Below are 18620 nucleotides of genomic sequence, written 5' to 3'. Positions count from 1 at the left end.
AATGTTGTCCTTTGGAAATGCTCACCTCTGCCCTTATCAGTCCACGTAATTAAGGTGAGATGACTTCAATTCTGAACTCAAGTTGGGGAGTCTGTGACCCTAAGGCAGCGTTGGTCTCCCCTTCCTGCCTGTGCCCTTGCCCAGGCCAGTAAGGGTTCAAAGTGGCTGATTCAGAGACAATGCCGGTTGTATAGGAATGAAGGGACCTGAGGGGCTCTTGCTTCTTGCTGGCATTGCTAAACTGGTCACACAGGAACCCAGAGTCTTGCCATTGCTTGGGGAGAGCCTGTCTGACAGTTGAGCTGTCATAGAGGAAAGCACAGACCTGGCCTATTCAGATATAGGGTTATAGGGGACATTATTTGAACACCTGAATCTAGCGTTGCCCTACCTAATCCATTCACTTTGTTGTTATATTCCAATAGGTTCTCTTTCCTTATTAAGCAGTTTGAGATGTGTTTCTATTACTCACAGTGAAAGAGGCATGAAAAATGCATTCCATTTTTCTTATTCCTGCTAAAATTATCTTTCTAACACAGATTGATTTCTTCATTATTTAAATCCATCCTTCCCTTCTTCATCTATTCATTTATAAGTTAGCATTCATGAGTTTGGGATCAAGTTATGTTCTAGGAATATGAAACGGTATAGGATGCATTCTACTACTACCAAACAGCACAATAGGAAAGGAAGACCTATAAACAGAAAATTATAAAGTAGCCCGGGAAATCCCATGATGGATTTGACAGAAGCACAGAGATAGGACATCTAACCTCGTTTCTCAGTGGGGTGGGCCGAACTTTTAGAGAAGACTTTAGAGAAGTCTCTGGAGTTTGGCTCCCCTAGTGTTGAATCTTAGAGGATGGATGAGATTTTTCTAGGTGAATGGGGAGTTTGAAGAGTGGGGGAAACATTCCCGAGTGAGATGACCAAGTTAGCAAAGTCATAGTGGCAAGAATGAGCGTGTGTCTACTAGGAGCACATGGTAGTCCATGCATCATGAGGCAGGTAGAGGGGAGAGATGGAGGCAGGACCCAGACTCTGAAGGCTGTGTGTGGACCTTGTGCATTCTGAACATAAGCCAGTACAGATGCTACCTCTTCTGGAATGTTCTTAAATCCATCTCAAGATGTTTCTATGACCCTAAGTGGTGTGTGGGAGGCTGAGAGTAAATAAAAGGCTCAGGATATGGCAGAAAGGAGATAATGGATATTCAATTCGGTGGACCTTTACTAAGCACCAACTGTGTACGAGATGCTATGACAGATTTTACAGGAGATGCAAAATTGGATAAACTGCAATCTCTTAAAATTTTTAATATCCATCCAACATACTCCCTATGTATGTTAGCTAACTTCTGTTGTTGAACTTGTAATAAAGACTCTGATGATTTGAGCAATTTGCAATTATTTAAAATCATTTCAAGTTACACTGAGCACCATTGAAAAATATTAACTTTGGACAATTTTTAAAGGATTTTAAAAAATTGCTCTAAATTAGGTTTTCATCTCTGTTTTCTTAAAATTGTTTCCTAAATGTTTATGGAATCTGTCCTGAATAAATAAATATTACCCCAATTATATACTGTAACATGAAGAAATGGTAGTATGACAAATTTACAAAAGGGAAGTAAACACAGGCAGAAGGGAAGCTTCCCCATGGAAATAATGTTTCTTATAAGATGTATTTGGAAAATAAAATCATCATGATGGCTTTGTTTCTATGGAAGCCAAATTTAGGAAGTCAAGAAATGAGTGTACAAACCACTAATAAAAGTGTCATACACAGTGCCGCAGTAAGGATAGAAGCTAGAACAATTATGAATAAAGAATCAAAACCTTGGTTTTTTAATGTTGTCCATAGGACATTTTCTAATGTTTTATACTACACCTCCACATGATTTTTCACCAGAAATACTTTTATTTTTGTTCTTATTCTTTTTGACTCTGTCCATTTGTGCACAGAGAATATACACGCACACACATATATGTTGTTTGGTCACAAGTAATTAAAACCTTATCAGACCAACATAAGCAACATAAAAGCAATGTGTGCAGTGTGGGGGGTGGTGTACTTCGTATTTATTTGGCACATAGAGAAGGCCAAGAGGGAAGTTAATAGATAGCCAGGGCAGGAAAGGTCAAGTTATTTCCTGGGTCTGGAACTGAAAATAGGAAGTCACAATACAGCTTATTCTCTCTGTTTTTCCTGGACCGTACATCTCCTGTGTTTGACATTTTCTTAGAATGTAGATATACTGGGGGTGAGGGGCCGGGTGGGTAAAGTTTGCTTCTCTAGAGGAACACATCAGAAAGACAAGCAAATTATTTCAGTAGGTTTTAGAGTGACATTTGATGGAGGTTGGGGTGTGGTGCTTTGGAATCACAGAGCAGAAGACATATTAGCCAACATTGTTGATAACTAAGACATAGAAGTCCTAACTCTATTTATGCTTGGTGATCCCCTTGCTTTCAAGTTTTGCTGCCCTCACACAAACTAAACACTGGTAAATTCCTTTGTTGTGTCTGACTTGGTGAAGAAATAAATAATCAGCATGGTTACATACTATGTTTATTTATTCTTTTTTTACACTAAAGAGCAAGTTAAGACAGCCTCTCAATTACCAGATACGCTGTACACCTTTTGGTCTTATAAACATTGTGGTTGACTAGCTCTTCAGGTTTTTAAATTTGATTACTTTTTGGAGGAAATGAAGTTTACATTTATTGTGTTGTTTTCCTTTCCTGATTGTAGCACTGGTGTGCGGTTCTGCTGAAGGAGAATTCTTGCTTGCCTGCGGGGTCTTTAATGGGTTGCTTGTTAGCTCAGGGATTGGTGGCTGTTGTTTGGGAAAGATGTGTTCTGGGGGCAAAGCACCAAAGGAAGGGAAGGAGAGTAATATTTCTTAGGTCTCAGTTTTGGGTCACATGCCTGCCTGAGCTTTTCATAATGCCATTTTAATAATTTCAAGAATAGTATAAGGTTGTTATCATTATTCTCACTTACAGAAGAGAAAAGTGGGATAGAGGACTTGAAAGGTGGCGTTAAAATTCAAACCCAAAACTGACTCAGAAGTCCATTGGCTCAAAGCTAGTCTTTCTCTGCAAGAAAAGAAGTGATCTGGGGAAGAAAGTACCATGTAAATCTCATTTCTGTGAGGGCACTTCATTTTTAAGCCATCCTACAAAACAATGCACTTAAAAAATATTCAGTCTAGCTTACATACCAGGCACCAGACAGAAATGCAGGGGCGAGAACAACCACTAGCCCCAGAGTTTTGGCAGCCCAGAGTCTTTCCTACGGATCGTGCCATCCGAACCCCTATGAAGGAGTTCACCCTGTGAAGTGCCCAGAGACTTCCAACACTAGGTCAGGATCTGATAATCAGACTGGAGGTGGATGATAGGCAAAGTGCGTAAAGGGCCCAGCTGGTCTAAGCATCCTATCTCTACAGCTCTCCAGGTACCCCGGGAGGCACTAACAAGGGCATCATCTGTCAAAGCTTGGCTCTGCCATCAAGAGACCAGAGCATTACTTTTAAGCTGCAAGTCAAGATACATTAGTAGGTACTAAAGTCAGCTTTGTAGGTTTTATTTAGTATTTTAAAATATAATGGAATTACATACAATAGTATCGAATAAAAAGAGAATGTATCACAATGCATCACATATACTTAGCTTAAATATTATTTTGTGAAACTTCAGTTTTTTATATGTATGAGTCACTGTGTAAAACTAAATTCTTGGTGCAAAAGATGTAGAAAAAAACTCCCACAAGCAAAAATATCCCTTCAATGATTTAGTTTTATGGATTGAGGTGGGGACTAGATAATAAGTTCTTCGTTCATGGACGTTATCTGCTGAGAATTTCCACTCAGAAAAGAATGTTGAAGTAATGCCATCTTAATTTCATCACTCCCTGAAAGTTTGCAAAACAGAGAGCTATAGTAAGTTGATGTACAACCTGTACTTTTTCCAACAGGAATGCTGGATTCTGCTACTCTTGCTGATAAGGATGATAGCTTCGCAATGTTCTCAGGAGAGGTCATCTAAAATACTGGTACAAAGCAAAATTTGCTTTGGCTAGTTGGGTCACGCTTATTAATTATATCCAACTGGGGGTGTGTTCTGTGGCCATAATACAAATGGAAATAAAGAATAAAGTAAAACCATAATACCTTGCCACTCGTATCCACTTTCTAGTGCTTTACCTTTTTAAAAAGTCAATTAAAGTACTTTAATTTCAATTTTAACACTTTTTGCCTATTTTCACCAAAATACCTCCGCTGGTTGTCTGACTCAACCTCCCAGATTGTCTACGATAGTACAAAGAATAGCTATAATAATACAAATATAATAATCATGAACATTTTGTAAAAGCATACCATTTTATATGTAAAACAAGGCTGAGATTGTGTGTGTGTGTATATATATATATAAAAATCTCCTTACAGTAACTCGAATAACCAAATAAAGATATTCAAAATATACCCATTTCAAAGATCAGGAGAGCAAGGTTCATGTGCCATGCTGAGACATTCGGACCTTACACTAGGGGCAAAAAAAAACCGATGTCTGCACATAGATGAGCAACATTGCTGTATTTGTATTTTGGCAAAGTAATTGTGGTATGGAAGGTGAAATGTAAAAAGGACACACAAAACTGGGATGAAACTCCTTGAGAAATGATTTTCTACTCTCTCTCCAATGCATTTCTGCCCCCACCCCTCACATATATTCCACCTGCAGAGAACGATAAACTCTTCACTAAACATACATTGATTATGGTGCTTTAGAGTGTTTGTACTCATTTCTCCCTCTTTTTGCAGTTCTGTTTTTTCGCTCGACCGCTGGTAAACTCCAACTCTTCTTTCAAACTCAAGCTCATCTGTTGGCACCTGTATGAAGCAATTTCTTACACATCATGTACCTGTATGAGCAGCATGATATGGCAGAAAGAGCAGGTGGTTTGAAATCAGTCAAATTTCCTTTGCCTCTTACAAGTATGACATTGAGCAAGTTCCTTAAGGTTTTAGAGATCGCTTCCTCATGTAAGATGGGAAAAGTATTACCTAAAAGAGTTATTGGGAGGATTAGAAGTGATCTTTGGTATCTAATAAGTGCTTAGGAGATGGTGTAATTTATGTTATGCTTTTCCAAAGTAACCTACACAGAGCAAATCATTCTCTTCTCCATCTTCTTATGACACTTTACTTCTCATTCACACAAACATTTGCCATGTCAGATTGGAACTATATTAGCCTATAAGCAAGGGCAGAGACCCATTTTTGAATGCCGGTATACAACACAATGTCTGGCACACAGCAAGTGGCGGTCCACAGACTATTGAAATGAATGAACGATGTGGACCTGCCCTGCGGATAATGACAGAAAGAATGGATAAATAACTGAAAGCCATACAATACTGCAGGTGACAGGCACTCTGATCAATGACTTGTAGGTTTTTTCATCAGCTTTACTGAAAATTTGTGTACCTTTAATGACATTAAGTGTAAAATGTTATGATTCTTGTGACAAATAGAGTTTTTAACAACCACTGTACACATTTAAGATTGTTATATTCTCTTGAATAGTTGACTCTTTATCATTATTACATGACTCTTTTTAACCCTAGCGATATTTCTTGCTGTGAAATATATATAGACATATAGAGTCTGTCCAGAAAGTATTCATCCATGCAATATGAAATATACAGACATTTATTGAATAAGATACAAGAAACATTGTATATAGGACAATTATGCCTCAGTCTCCTTCAAAGTAGGCTCCTTGGGACCTCACATAGTTCTCCCAGCATCTCCTTCACTATTCAAAACACAACAAAATTCTTTGCTGAAGTTGCCATCAACTGCCCCATCGTATTTTCCTGAATCTCATCCACGGTGTGAAATCTCTTCCCTTTCAAAGGTGGTTTTAGTTTTGGGAAAAGCCAGAAGTCTCAGGGTGCCAAATCTGGGCTGTAGGGGAGTTGAGTCACCAGGGTGATTTGATGTTTCACCACAAAATTCTGCACAAGACGTGATGCATGAGCAGGCTCATTGTTGTGATGGAGCTGCCAATGCCCAGTTGCCCATAGCTGCGGACTTCCAAATCATCCACATAGTTTCTGTGGAGGAATGTTCAAACTTAATGCAAAATTTGATGCAGATTTGTTGCTCAGTCATTTTGAATGCGATGGTCACACAGTACACATGCTCACTCAACAGCATCTACCATCCCCACTGACTAGTACAGTGAAGTCATCATTATTCACACATGTGCATTCCAGTCCATTTTCCATGGCTGCCAGGTTACATTGATGTTGCATAAACCATTCTCATATTAACAGTGGTTGGACTTTTCCCATTAATATGATTAATCTTCAATCCTTTTACTTTTAAACTATTTGAGTCTTCCTATTTAAAGAGAATTATTGTAGATAGCATATGGGAATTTTGCATTTTTATGTAGTTTGGTAATCTAGGCCTTTAATTTGAGTATTTATTCTATTTATATTTAACATGATTCTTGATATGATTGGGTCTATATTTACCATCATGATTTTTTTTAGTTTTTTCATCTGTTCTTTTTTCCTTTTAGGTCTTTTCGTGCTTGCTCTCTTTCGGATTGTGTATTATTTTATTATTTTATTTATCTCCCATCATGCCTTATTGGTTATACCTATTTTTTACTGTTCTAGGATGTATCAGTCTCTACCTTAATGTAAGACAACTTCATATGCAGTGTAACAATCTTACAAGAGTGTAGTACCATCTTCCGCTCCCAGTCTTTGTGCTGTTGCTGTCATATATTTTATGTCATCTTATGTTGAAAATTCCACAATACATTGCTGCTATTTTACTTTACTCATGCACATATTTTCTATTCTAGATGTCTTTATTCTTTTCACAGATCCAAATTTTCAGCTGCTATCATTTTACTTCTGCCTGGAAGACATATTATTTTTTTAACTTTGTTGGCCTGCTAATGATTAATTTATTTTTATTTTCTATATGCCTGAAAAAAACTTTTTTCATCATTAAAATTTTTTGAGTTTAGAATTGTAGGTTAAGTACCTTTCAGAATTTTATTTATTTTTAATATATTTTAAAGGTTTTATTTATTTATTTTTAGAGAGAGGGGAAGGGAGGGAGAAAGAGAGGAAGAGACTCATCAATGTGTGGTTGCCTCCCATGTGGTCCCCACTGAGGACCTGACCTGCAACCCAGGCATGTGTCCTGACTGGGAATTGAACTGGCGACCCTTTGGTTTACAGCCCATGCTCAATCCACTGAGCTATACCAGCCAGGGTTCAGAATTTTAAATATGGTATTTTATTGTCTGAAAAGAAGTCTGTTGGCCTATTAACTTTTTCTTGTGTTCATAGTTTGACTTTTCCCCTCTGGCTTCTTTAAATTCATTCTTTTGTCACTGTTTTTTGTTTGTTTGTTTTTTGGTGCAATTTGATTACAATATGTCTTGATTTGATTTTATCCATTGTTTTCTACAAGGGATTATTGTGTTTTCTGATAATAATTTTCATCTGATTCGGTCAGTTCTTGGCTACTATTTCTTAACATATTTTTTCCTGGCAGTCTCTTGCCCCCACCACTTTCTGAGACTCCAATTCTATGTATGTTGGGCTAGTTGATGTTCTTTCATAGCTCATGAATGGTCTCTTCATTATTTAAAGTTTTTCTTTTCCAGGACTCATTTTAGGTAGTTTCTATTGCTGTATCTTATAGTTCATTATTTTTTCCTGCAATGTCTAATATGATGGTAATTCATTCAGTGTATTTTTCATTTCAGCTATTGTATTTTTAATCTGCAAATGTTTGCTTTGGATATCTTTTATTTCTTCAATTTCTGTCTTCATCATGCTCCTTTCTTCTATTTTCTTGAACATATGGATTATAGTAACAATAACGGCTTTAACATCCTTGTCTAGTATTATCTGTGCTATTCCTGTGTTTGTTTCCCATCTTAGTTATGGTGATATTTTTCTGCTGTTCTTTATACATAGTGATTTTTGGTCAGATGTAAAATATTGCAAATTTTATTTGGTAAAGATTTTAAAATTATATATTTTATATTACTTTTAATATTTTTGCACTTTATTCTGGGGTGTGGTTAGGTTACCCAGGATCAGTTTGACACTTTCAAGGGATCACAATACCCTTTAGGCGAGGATTAATTTGACCTCCCCACTGAGGTAATACTATTCTGACAGCTCTACCTTTGAACCTGAAGTGCACTTTGAATCCTTCAAGACAAATTTTAATGCTATAAGATATCAAAGATGATGACATTCTATTTTTGATATAGAATTTTATTAATTTCATTAAATTCAATATAAGTATACATTAGATAGAAATAGAAAACATAAGTATACATTAGATAGAAATTAAAAATCCTTGGATTACAGAGAAATTTCTGTAACAATATGTTTATCTAAGGTGTAATCCTTTCTCCTCAAATCTTTATAATCATTTTTCTCTCTCTTGAATAAATATTTATCATAAAAGTGGATGAAAAATAGGCAAAGGTTTATGATACAGGAGGCAGTTAGCTTTGTTGTATTCTGTGACAACTACAATGAAAATAAAGGCAAAATCAGTGGTTATATTTTAAATTCTGAGCTTTCAATTTGCCCTCATAGAAATTTAATCTCTATTGTCCTTCAGATCACCTTCTTGAGTCTTCACATTTTGGGCAATGAGTCTGAATTTTGCTGCATAAACTTGAGAGTACAGGAAAATTTAAATATCTTTATTTTATATAAACAGATTAAATCTGACCCTATGCCTTCGTTCCACCATGGTGAAAACTATTCAACCTCAATCATTATTGTGGCTCCCTGATCACACCTCTTGGTAACGCAAAAGTCCCTAGAGGTTTCTACTGAACCAGACATAAAGGAGTGTCCCTCTGGACTTCGACTTAAACTTACTTTCTCCAAAAAGGAAAACATTGGCATGCTCATTTGATATGTAACATCATGCAGGTTTTTCCTATTCGGTAGCACAGAAACTGTTGCTAACGTTGGTAATTCTAGTGCTTACTACTCTTCTGTAGAGAGTACAGCCATTCTCCCACAGTCCTGTTATCTCGTCTAGAAAGAGAGGGCTGAGAAAAGTTACAAAATTGTTAATCAGGGCAGGGTGTAAAACACTGTGACAACCCTTTTCCCTTCCCACTCTTCCTTCTCTGTTGTACCCAGGAAGAAACTAGGTAGAGATGAAGTTTTGATCCTGAGTTCAAAAAGAAGGGGAAACCCTGAGAGTAGTGAGAAAAAGGGAATAAAAGTTTAGTTATTTTGAAACAAAAAATGAAAGTAGGGATAGCCAAATGGTGGGATAGAGACTGGGAGCCACTTCTGTGTTCCAATTCCCTTCTTGTTCTGTGTTTCTCCTTGCCTCTCTGTGGGACATGGACTATACAGTCTCCTCTCCTCCACATTAGGGCTACAGTTCTAAGGTTATAAATACATAACCAGCGGGCTCATTATTATGCAGTGATTATGTTTACAAGATTGGGTAAGGCATTGATATCAAGAAATCAAAATATCTTTACCTTTCTTTATAAGAGCTACAATTTGGTTGAGCAGACATAGATATCAACAGGCAACAGTAATACAGTATTTTTGCCAGATATTATGTATGTGAAGAACTAGAGATGAAAAGAGTAAAATCCTATCTCTTACACGGAGACTTTAAATTCTAAAAACTAGACTAGATAGAGAAAATAATTGTGTTATGGCCAATTCTACATGCAGTCCAGCACTGCCCTTACACTTGAGAAAGAAGGGCCCCCATCTTTAGCCAAAGCTTCAGAAGGCCTCCCTTCACACACACATACACTCACACACTCACACACAAATGTCCCAGAGAACAGGGGCACCTCTGTCACATGAAGAACCAGAGTCCAGGGTAGACATCAAATCACCTTTAACATTTAAAAAGTCCTTAAATCTAAGTATCCAGTCTCTTGACTACTAGAGTTTAGTCTTAAGGCTGAGTGTCCCGGGGTAACACTGGAGAAGCTAATGAGGGATAAGGGTGGCAGTTGGGCTCCCTTCTTCTCCAGTAGGAGCTGGAGGTATGATAAAAACAAAAGGTAACAAATGAACAAACAAAAAACATAAAAAACAACAACAAAACAAAACCAGAATTTTTATTGGGCACTTGACCTAAGGAGCTTGGGAGAAATCAAGGGCCATGTACCCTTGTGACCAATAATTTTTCAGTCTTTTTTTTCAGAAATCAGTTAATAAACGCAACTCTAAGGAATCTCACCCTATGTTTTCTCATTTATTCTGAAAGCTCAGTGTCTACACAATTTATCACAGGCAACTTACTATGATGTATGAACACGATGTGAAATTCATGGTTCATTTAATCCAAATAATGCTTTAGAAAATTTATTGATAACTCACACCACTACATTAGCAGAGTGAAACTTTCAAATTAAATTAATGATAAAACTATTTAAGGATTTATGATTCAAGTAAATCTAATTTGGCATGACTGTCTATAGATCCCAAATTATGGGAAAATCTCAATTATAGAAACTTAAGAATTGATTTTGTTGAAATGAAGCCAGTAAAAATAAATTGTGTATCATAAGTATTGCATAAATCATAAGTTATGTATGTCTTTATTTTGTATGCATCTAAACATGGCCTGTATAATAACAGATCACCCAGATATGTGGAATAATTCAATTCAGTTATCTTTGATATTTTGCTGACCTTATCATGTAAAACCCATAGCTTTACATATTTCTAAAATGTCATTAATATATATTTGTCAAGGTATATTTGTCAAAGTAGGATGATAAAACTATTTTTTAAACATTTTGTTAGCTTGTTTAGAAAGTTTCAAATATTTAGACAGAAAACGTAGCCCTGTCTTTGAACTCTGCCTCAAGACCTCACAACTTCTAGAGAAGGACCCAACTTCACAGATACTAACAAATGCATTTGGAAAAGAATTTCTGGGAAGGTATCTTAGAACAGGTGACTGAGAGGACGGATTCTGGAAAAAAAAGTTGAGTATTATAAAAATGGCTTTAAATTTGTGCTCATTTTGCTACCCCTTGTGAGGATACACTGAGTTTTGGAAACAAGAATTACTCAGTTTCTATTTATGTTTTGTCTACACACAGGGTTCATTTTATAGTGCTTGAAGTCCAGCAGTGTTCAATGATTTCAAATAGGATAAACAGTAATGGAGTGTAGATATAAGTTTCAGTGGTTAATAAGTCAAATGGAAAGCCACATTACAGGATAAAAATACATGCTTTTTTTCAAGCATAATTTCTTGGCCAAATAATAAAGTGCTATTTTAATAATACTCAGTTTTTGATAACATAATGTGATATGGCATTGTTAGGAAAAAAACAAAAAAAAATTATTGTCTTGCCTTCAATAGTTCTTCGAAGTACCCTTTGAAGAAAAAGCTGCTCAATGAGAGATAGACCAAATTTTTGGTGGCTTAAGAATCTGACTCTATTTACTTGTTCAAAGACAGTGAATTTGGTCTGGTTTTGAGCAAGTCTCTTTCACTATTAAAGTAAAAACCACTGGTTAGTTACTTCAGTTTATTGAAGTACTTCCAGGCATAGAAATTTCAGCAGCAAGAAGTTTATTTCTCAACTTGCACTTTTTCCTCAAGAGGCATCAAATTGCTCACACATTAACAGCAGGACAATTGTCATTTCCTGTCGGGAGACTTCCGTAGTTAGATCAGATGTCTGAACTGATCACGGTGTCTTGGGATTTGTATGCAGACAGCTGAGCCTCGTGTTAAAGTCTTAGGAACACTGTTTATGTATTCAGCTGAGAGGAATCCAGACCTCAGAGCAAGAAAGTGGAGTCACATATTCTTGTCAAGGGCATCTTTGGGACTTAATCTTTGGCCACGGTTTCTCTCTGATTGCCACTGCCACAGGAAATGCTGCCTTGTGGTTTGAACAATTTGTGGGGTTCATGGCTCAACAAACCAAGATATCAGCGAAATGAAATTGTGTTGCACAATATACATTACTTAGAGTACATAATACTGGAAAAAAATTCAGCGGTACTCAGTCAGCAGCCTCAGATCTGCCAGCCATGAGTCCACCAAGAGGAGCAGAAATGAAATGAGGTAAAACAGTTTGGCCTTGGCTACAAAGAGCAACAGGAAGCCTGCAGACTCAAGGTCATGCTATTTCCCTTCTACGACTGCAATGGCTGGCCTGTGACAAATTTATGTAAATGTAACATGAAAAATAATTTCTCGAAGACAACTTCTTTGTGCCAAATGTTCTCTGGTTTTCTTTGGCCCAGACTATGGATAATATTGGCTTATTTTAGAGTCTAGCGCCTCCAATTTTCCTGCAAGCTAAGGCCAGGGAATGTTTATTTCACAGAAAGGAGGCCAAGGCCCTACAAGCAGGGCTTGGACTGAGAGGCCCCGGGGCAGGGTGAGAGCACAAGGCTGTTTCACTGACATTCTTTCTATTCCTTTCTCTCCCTCGACTTCCCGTCAGAGAGGCTAGGGCTCAATTAAGGAACAGAAATTACATCTAACCGTGGGAACAGAGATGCCTGGAATTTAAAGTGTATACCCACTTTATTTTATTCAACCCCCCACTCCAAACACTTCTCCTGATGAACAGGATATGAACACTGACTCCCTAGAGTAAAACATAGTCATAGTTTCCTTCAAAGAAAAACACAGTAATAAGTCCTCTGCCATTGAACAGTTATCATCCCAAGGGTCCTATGTCCAGTTAGGCTACAAATCTGGGCCTGCTTGTTTTCTCTTTTTTTGAGATTGAGAGAGAGATGTGGCAATGCTCTTCAATGCTTGAATTGCCAATTCAAGGCAACGCTCTTGAATGCTGGGTGAAGCCACGTGACTCCAAGTGAGGGCCCCTCTGTTGAAGAAATCTCAGAGTGATATGCTCCTGACATTTACAAAGTCATAAACCGATCCAGGGTGTGTAGTGCCTGAAGCTCATACAACTATGGAGCTGCTCTAAAAGAAAGAATACAAAGTACAATGTGAACTTTGGAGCGAAAATGAACATTTAGATTGAATACGGAAAGAAATCATCGCACATTACAAATACACAAAGCCAAAAAAATACCAAAAACAAAAAAATAGCATTTGTTTAATGAATAACTGCCTACAACAGCTCTAAAATATTGTTATTTTACATTTTGGTTACATACTTTTGATCCCCTCTTCATGCCTCAATAATTTTAAAGATAATCTCTATACAAAGAAAAAATGTTTATTTTTTATGGTTGGATGGTTGATCAAGATTTGTTTTTATTATAGATAGCTGGATGCCTAAAGAGTGTGACTTCACGTTCGGACGTACTTACTATTTGCCGTACTGGCGCAGTTGCGTGCTCTGTAAACCCAGGAATCCTGACAGAGCCTATGTAACACGATTCCAGTGAAAGGGAAAAAAAGACAGGAAATGTTTTCAATTGTGTACCCTGTGTTATTAAGTATATTTCTGAAATGGGAGAGTCAGTTTTGTCTAAGGTTGATGTAAACTTAATTCTGTGCTTGTAACTTTTTCTTTTGATGATTGGAAGAATTTCCCAAGACTCACTATGGGCTTGTGTATTTCAACCTTGTTTCTCCCATACCTGCATCATTTTGGTGTTGTGTACCTTAAGACCGGTTCTGATTTTCTCATTAGAGAGCTGGATGAGTAGGCACAGTAAGCAAAGGGATATTCCTACAGGCTATTCCTCCACCACGGCGACTAGTAAAAGCAGAACCACTCATAATGTGACTGTGAACCAGTAAAACATATATTCTTAAACCTGTGCTAAATTTAAAAATTTCAACTCAACTTCCCCTTAGCTAGATTTCAAAAACACAGCTACATCTACAGATGATGTAATTTAGAGTTGTATACCTGAAACCTATATAATTTTATTAGCTAATGTCACCCCAATAAGTTCAATCAAAAAAACACAGCTACATCAACATCATCCCATAGAAGGAGAAGTGAAAAAAAAGGGATGTGGGCATAAAGAAAATAAACAGTCCTATGAGTCTGGCTAAAATATATGACTTAAGCAAATTTTATAAAAATAGGACTTTTCCTAGTGCCCCTTCCAAAGCCTTGAAAAAGGCTGAATTATTGGAAGTTCCTGGAGCTTAAGCTAATTAGCTGCATGATACATCCATCTATAGCTGTGATGGGTTCTCATGTATCTGAGTGGCTTCATTGCTTAAAACCCACAAAAGAGTTCATCTTACTTTTAAGTTAATAACTGTGACTCTAATAACTGGTAACAGTGACAAGTATAAGAGGATTCTGCTGTACCATCAAAAGGTGAATCAGGTCTAGTTCACTGCAGTGATTTTACAAAAAGTATCTACTAGGATAGGCTCACAGAGATTTTTCTTTCCTTGGCACTAATGTGGTATTTTTCACTAGTCATAAACATTTCTTTCTGCCTTTCCAGCTCTCCACCCAAACCACTCTTGAATCTGCTAATTAAAATTTGTATATTAAATTTTAATTCATCAAATTTGTAAACTACTCTCATTTCATTTCTTCTTTTGCAGCTATTAAGCCCAAAGTGAATGAGGCAGGTTTGTAATAGGTGATTTATCCTTGGAGTAACAATGACCTATTATTCTTTTTCTCTTGAGTCATCCTTGGTGGAAATGTTGGCCGAAAGGGATTTCAAAGGGAGATTCTGAAATCCTTGGGAAATTCCACAAGCAGACAAGGCTTAAGGGCCATATCAACAAATGACACTGTCCAGATTAGTGAGTCACACACCAGGCATGCTGACATTAGAATGGATCAACAGGAGGAGCTGGCCGTGACACAGCAACTTCTGACTGCTGAGCTAGAATAACTGTGAAATCTTCCACTTTTCAGTGGATTTCTTTTGCATGTTCATTCTGTGTGAGGTGCTAAACATTGAAATTCAACTCCTGCTGTTAAGGGGCAACAAACCAAGAAGTTACTTAGGAAAGACACTCTGGACTATAGGAAGATCTTAACCCTTACGGTGAGGTGGAAGTTGAGAGGACGAACTTGCAGAAAGTGCTCAAGAAGCCATGCTGCATGGACTGAATTTTAAAAGATGTATAGGCTTTGCCATTCAAAGGAAGAGGAAAGGCATTTCAGACAGAAGGAGTAGTATGAATAAAAAGACTCAGGGGCATAAGAATTTGAGAGACTGAAGCTCAGGGCAGGAGGAGAGAAAGGGCTTGGAGGGGAGAGAAGGAACCAAGCAGAGAAAAACTTTTATCAGGGTAAGAACATAAACTGTATCCTAAAGTCCATGGCATGGGGCTAGACATCGAATATTAAAGCCAGGAAAAGAAATGGCCAGAATTGTATTTTAGGAAGTTCATTTGGCAGAAGTGAGTGAATGGTAAAGAGAGAAAGCTTGAGATTATACCAGTGAGGGGATGTCAGTGGTTGTCTGGGTCAGAGAAAGGGGGACTCAGTCAAGTGCAGCAGGGCTAGGAAGAGAGAAGAAATTCATTAAGAAGTTTTTAAAGGACTAGGCAAAGTTGCATGTTGGAATACTTCACAGAAGAAAGCAGAAAGCGAAATGGAAATACTGCCAGAACAATCATGAAGCAGCAGTACCGGCTGATGTTAAGAAATTCTAACACAATAGAAAGTGAAATAGCAAGGACACAAAATTATAGCATACACACAACACCTGAAATTGAAATGAAATGTATCAAAACCTTAGCAGCCATAATCTCTAGAGAGTGACAAGACAGATAATTCTTATTTTATTTTTCATACTTTTCTATACTGTTAATAATCTTATTTGTAATGCAGAACTATGACAAGTCTTAAGAAAAGAAGGATGGAAGAAGGAAAAAGAGGAAAGGAGGGTGGAAGAAAGAATGCAAACTGATTTCAAAGCTGTTGAAAAGAGATACTCAATGGTATACGGGAAGTAAGAGTGGTTCTGTAAAGAAAGAGAGTTATGGTTCCTACAGAAGCCTCTTTAACGTAACCTGTTGTAGAAGGTTGTACAAAGCAAGCATTACGGGCTGTGGCCCCCAGATCAGACCTACAGTGGGAAGGGAGCCATGAGATGGAAGCTGAGGTAGAGTGTAGTGGGCCTGTGTTCCCATGACTGTCCGTTGGCTCAGCTATCGCTGCTGAGGTGATGAGAAGGGGAGTGTGTGCTGTAGGAGAGCAGCAGCCTTTGAGTCTGACTTCTGGGATAGAGGCTGCCCTGCTGAAGTCGGATCCACGGCTGGCCATCCAGCTCTGCCCTGCGCCTGTCCAGCCCTAGGCTCTGCTCCCCTAACTCAGACCATTTGATGTCCTGGTTTCGGTATAGGTCGATAATTTGAATGTTTTGAGCAGACCATTGTGGTGAATATCCAGTCATTAACTACCTTGGAAACTGCCTATTTTTTCTGAGTCCTTATAAAAGAAACAACAACAACAATAACAATAATAATAATAATAGTAATGATGATAACAATAGTGACAATGATGATAAAAAATGGGCAATACAACATATTCACCAATGGATCTAGGAGTAATATCGACAGCTTCACTGTCAAATTTTGGGGTCATATTTTTCCAAGAAGAGTCAGAAAGTAGCCTGAAATTCCATGCAATAACTTCCTTATTAGAGCTGTCTCTCTGAGCAGGCCCAGCGCTTGCGGAGCAGGGGCAGGGGGTGTATGTGCTCTCCCCAGGAATGCCACTTGTCTTCATGCCGCCTCTGCCTTAAGAATTCTGTGCCCAAACCTAGAGCTCGGTTCATAAATCACCTTCCCCCGGATAGCTGAACGATATTGTCCGTATGCTCCCATGGCCTCTGCACTTACTTATAACACTCTACCCACTTCATTTTACTTGCTTTCTGTATTCTAGATTTCAGGGTCTATAAAGGGAGAAATTGTATCTTATTCACAGCACCTACCACAATGCCTGGCAGGTAAGAAGCTGAAAAGCATTTCCTAAATAATTAAGAACATGGATTTGATTAAATGACATTATTAAATTAATGAACGGATGCTAAGTTAAGAAAAAAACCAAAAGTTAAAAACATGAAGAACCAAATACTACCATTTGCCTTGCTTCATAGTGAGCTATTGATATAGTGTTCACCTACCCTCCCTCCAAACACACACACACACACACACAAACACACACACACACACATCTTCCACAAGCAGCTGCCTACTGCTGCATTGAGCTGGAAAAGAGGAAAGGTGATAGATGAAAATAAAGTGTCTATTGATTGTGACTACTGCGGGGATTCTTGGACAGATTCGCTGAGGTGCAAAATCCTTTGAACTATTATTTGTACATATGGAGCTAGGGATATATACTTCTACATATATATCCCTAGCTCCATATATGATGCAATGAGAAGGAGCCAACTTCACCCCAAGATATTGCTTCCTCGAACTAATCTAATCATGAAGAAACGTCAGACAAATCCAAACTGGAGAAATTCTGTTCCAGAATAAAGGACACAAAAGACACATGACAACTAAATAGAATACATGATCCTAGATTTGGATCCTGGAATGGTTCTCTCTCTCTCTCTCTCTCTCTCTCCCTCTTTCCGGTCATCATCTACCTATCTATCCAACTACCCATGTATGCAAAAATTATTACTGGGACAATTGTCATAAATTGAATAAAGCCCATAGGTTACATAATAACAGTGTATCATCATTAGTTTCTTAGTTTTGATTATTATAAATGTGGTTATATAACAGAATTACCTCATTCTTCCAAAATACTAGAAATCTGGGTGAAGAGTATTCTACAATTTTTTAACTCTTTTTGTGGCTTTAAAAATAAGTTTAAAGTTAATATTATAAAAATTAGGGATACCAATTTATATAATCAAATTGAGAGATATATACTATTATGGACTGTATGTTTGTGTCCTTCCAAAATGCATGTTAAAATCTAATCCCCAATGTGATGGCATTTTGAAGGGGGGTTGTTGGGGGAGAGATTAAGGCGTAAGGGTAGAGCTCTCATGAGTGAAATTGGTTCTCTTATAAAAGAGACCCCAGGGAGCTCTCTCACTCCTGCTCTGCCACCTGAGAACAGACAGAGAAGAAGGTCAGCTCTAGCCAGGAAGTGGGTCCTCACCAGACAATGAACCTGCTGGCACCTTGGACTTAGACTTCCACACACCAGGACTGTGACAAATATATACTGGTGTTTAAGCCACCCGGTCTGTGGTATTTTTATTATAGCAACCTGAGCAGACTGAGACACGTATATTGAACAGAAACAGTAATTATACTGAATCGGGTTAAATTGTAACCATGCTGAACATTTGTTCAGAGACCTAGGGGTGTTTGTTTCTCTCAGGGTTAGTTTCAAAGTGCAGTGCTGCATGTTGGATCGTGTGTGATTGCCAGTAACAGAGTGTAAGAATGAGGGCCCACAAACATTCAGTGTTGCAATAATATAAAAGCCTCAGGAGCACTCCAGCCAAAACAAGTCCTCAGAGGCAGCTAAGCGTACTGGTGCCAGCGGGCTGTACGCAGCTGAAAAAGATCTAAGGTAAACACGGGTCTCAGGCTGACCATTGACCGGTTGCTCTCTTGGCAGTTTCATGTTTTCTGTGGCACCCAG

The sequence above is a fragment of the Desmodus rotundus genome, chromosome 4, assembly GCF_022682495.2.
Source record: "Desmodus rotundus isolate HL8 chromosome 4, HLdesRot8A.1, whole genome shotgun sequence".
Lineage (NCBI taxonomy): Eukaryota > Metazoa > Chordata > Mammalia > Chiroptera > Phyllostomidae > Desmodus > Desmodus rotundus.
This window is presented reverse-complemented; position numbering follows the sequence as displayed.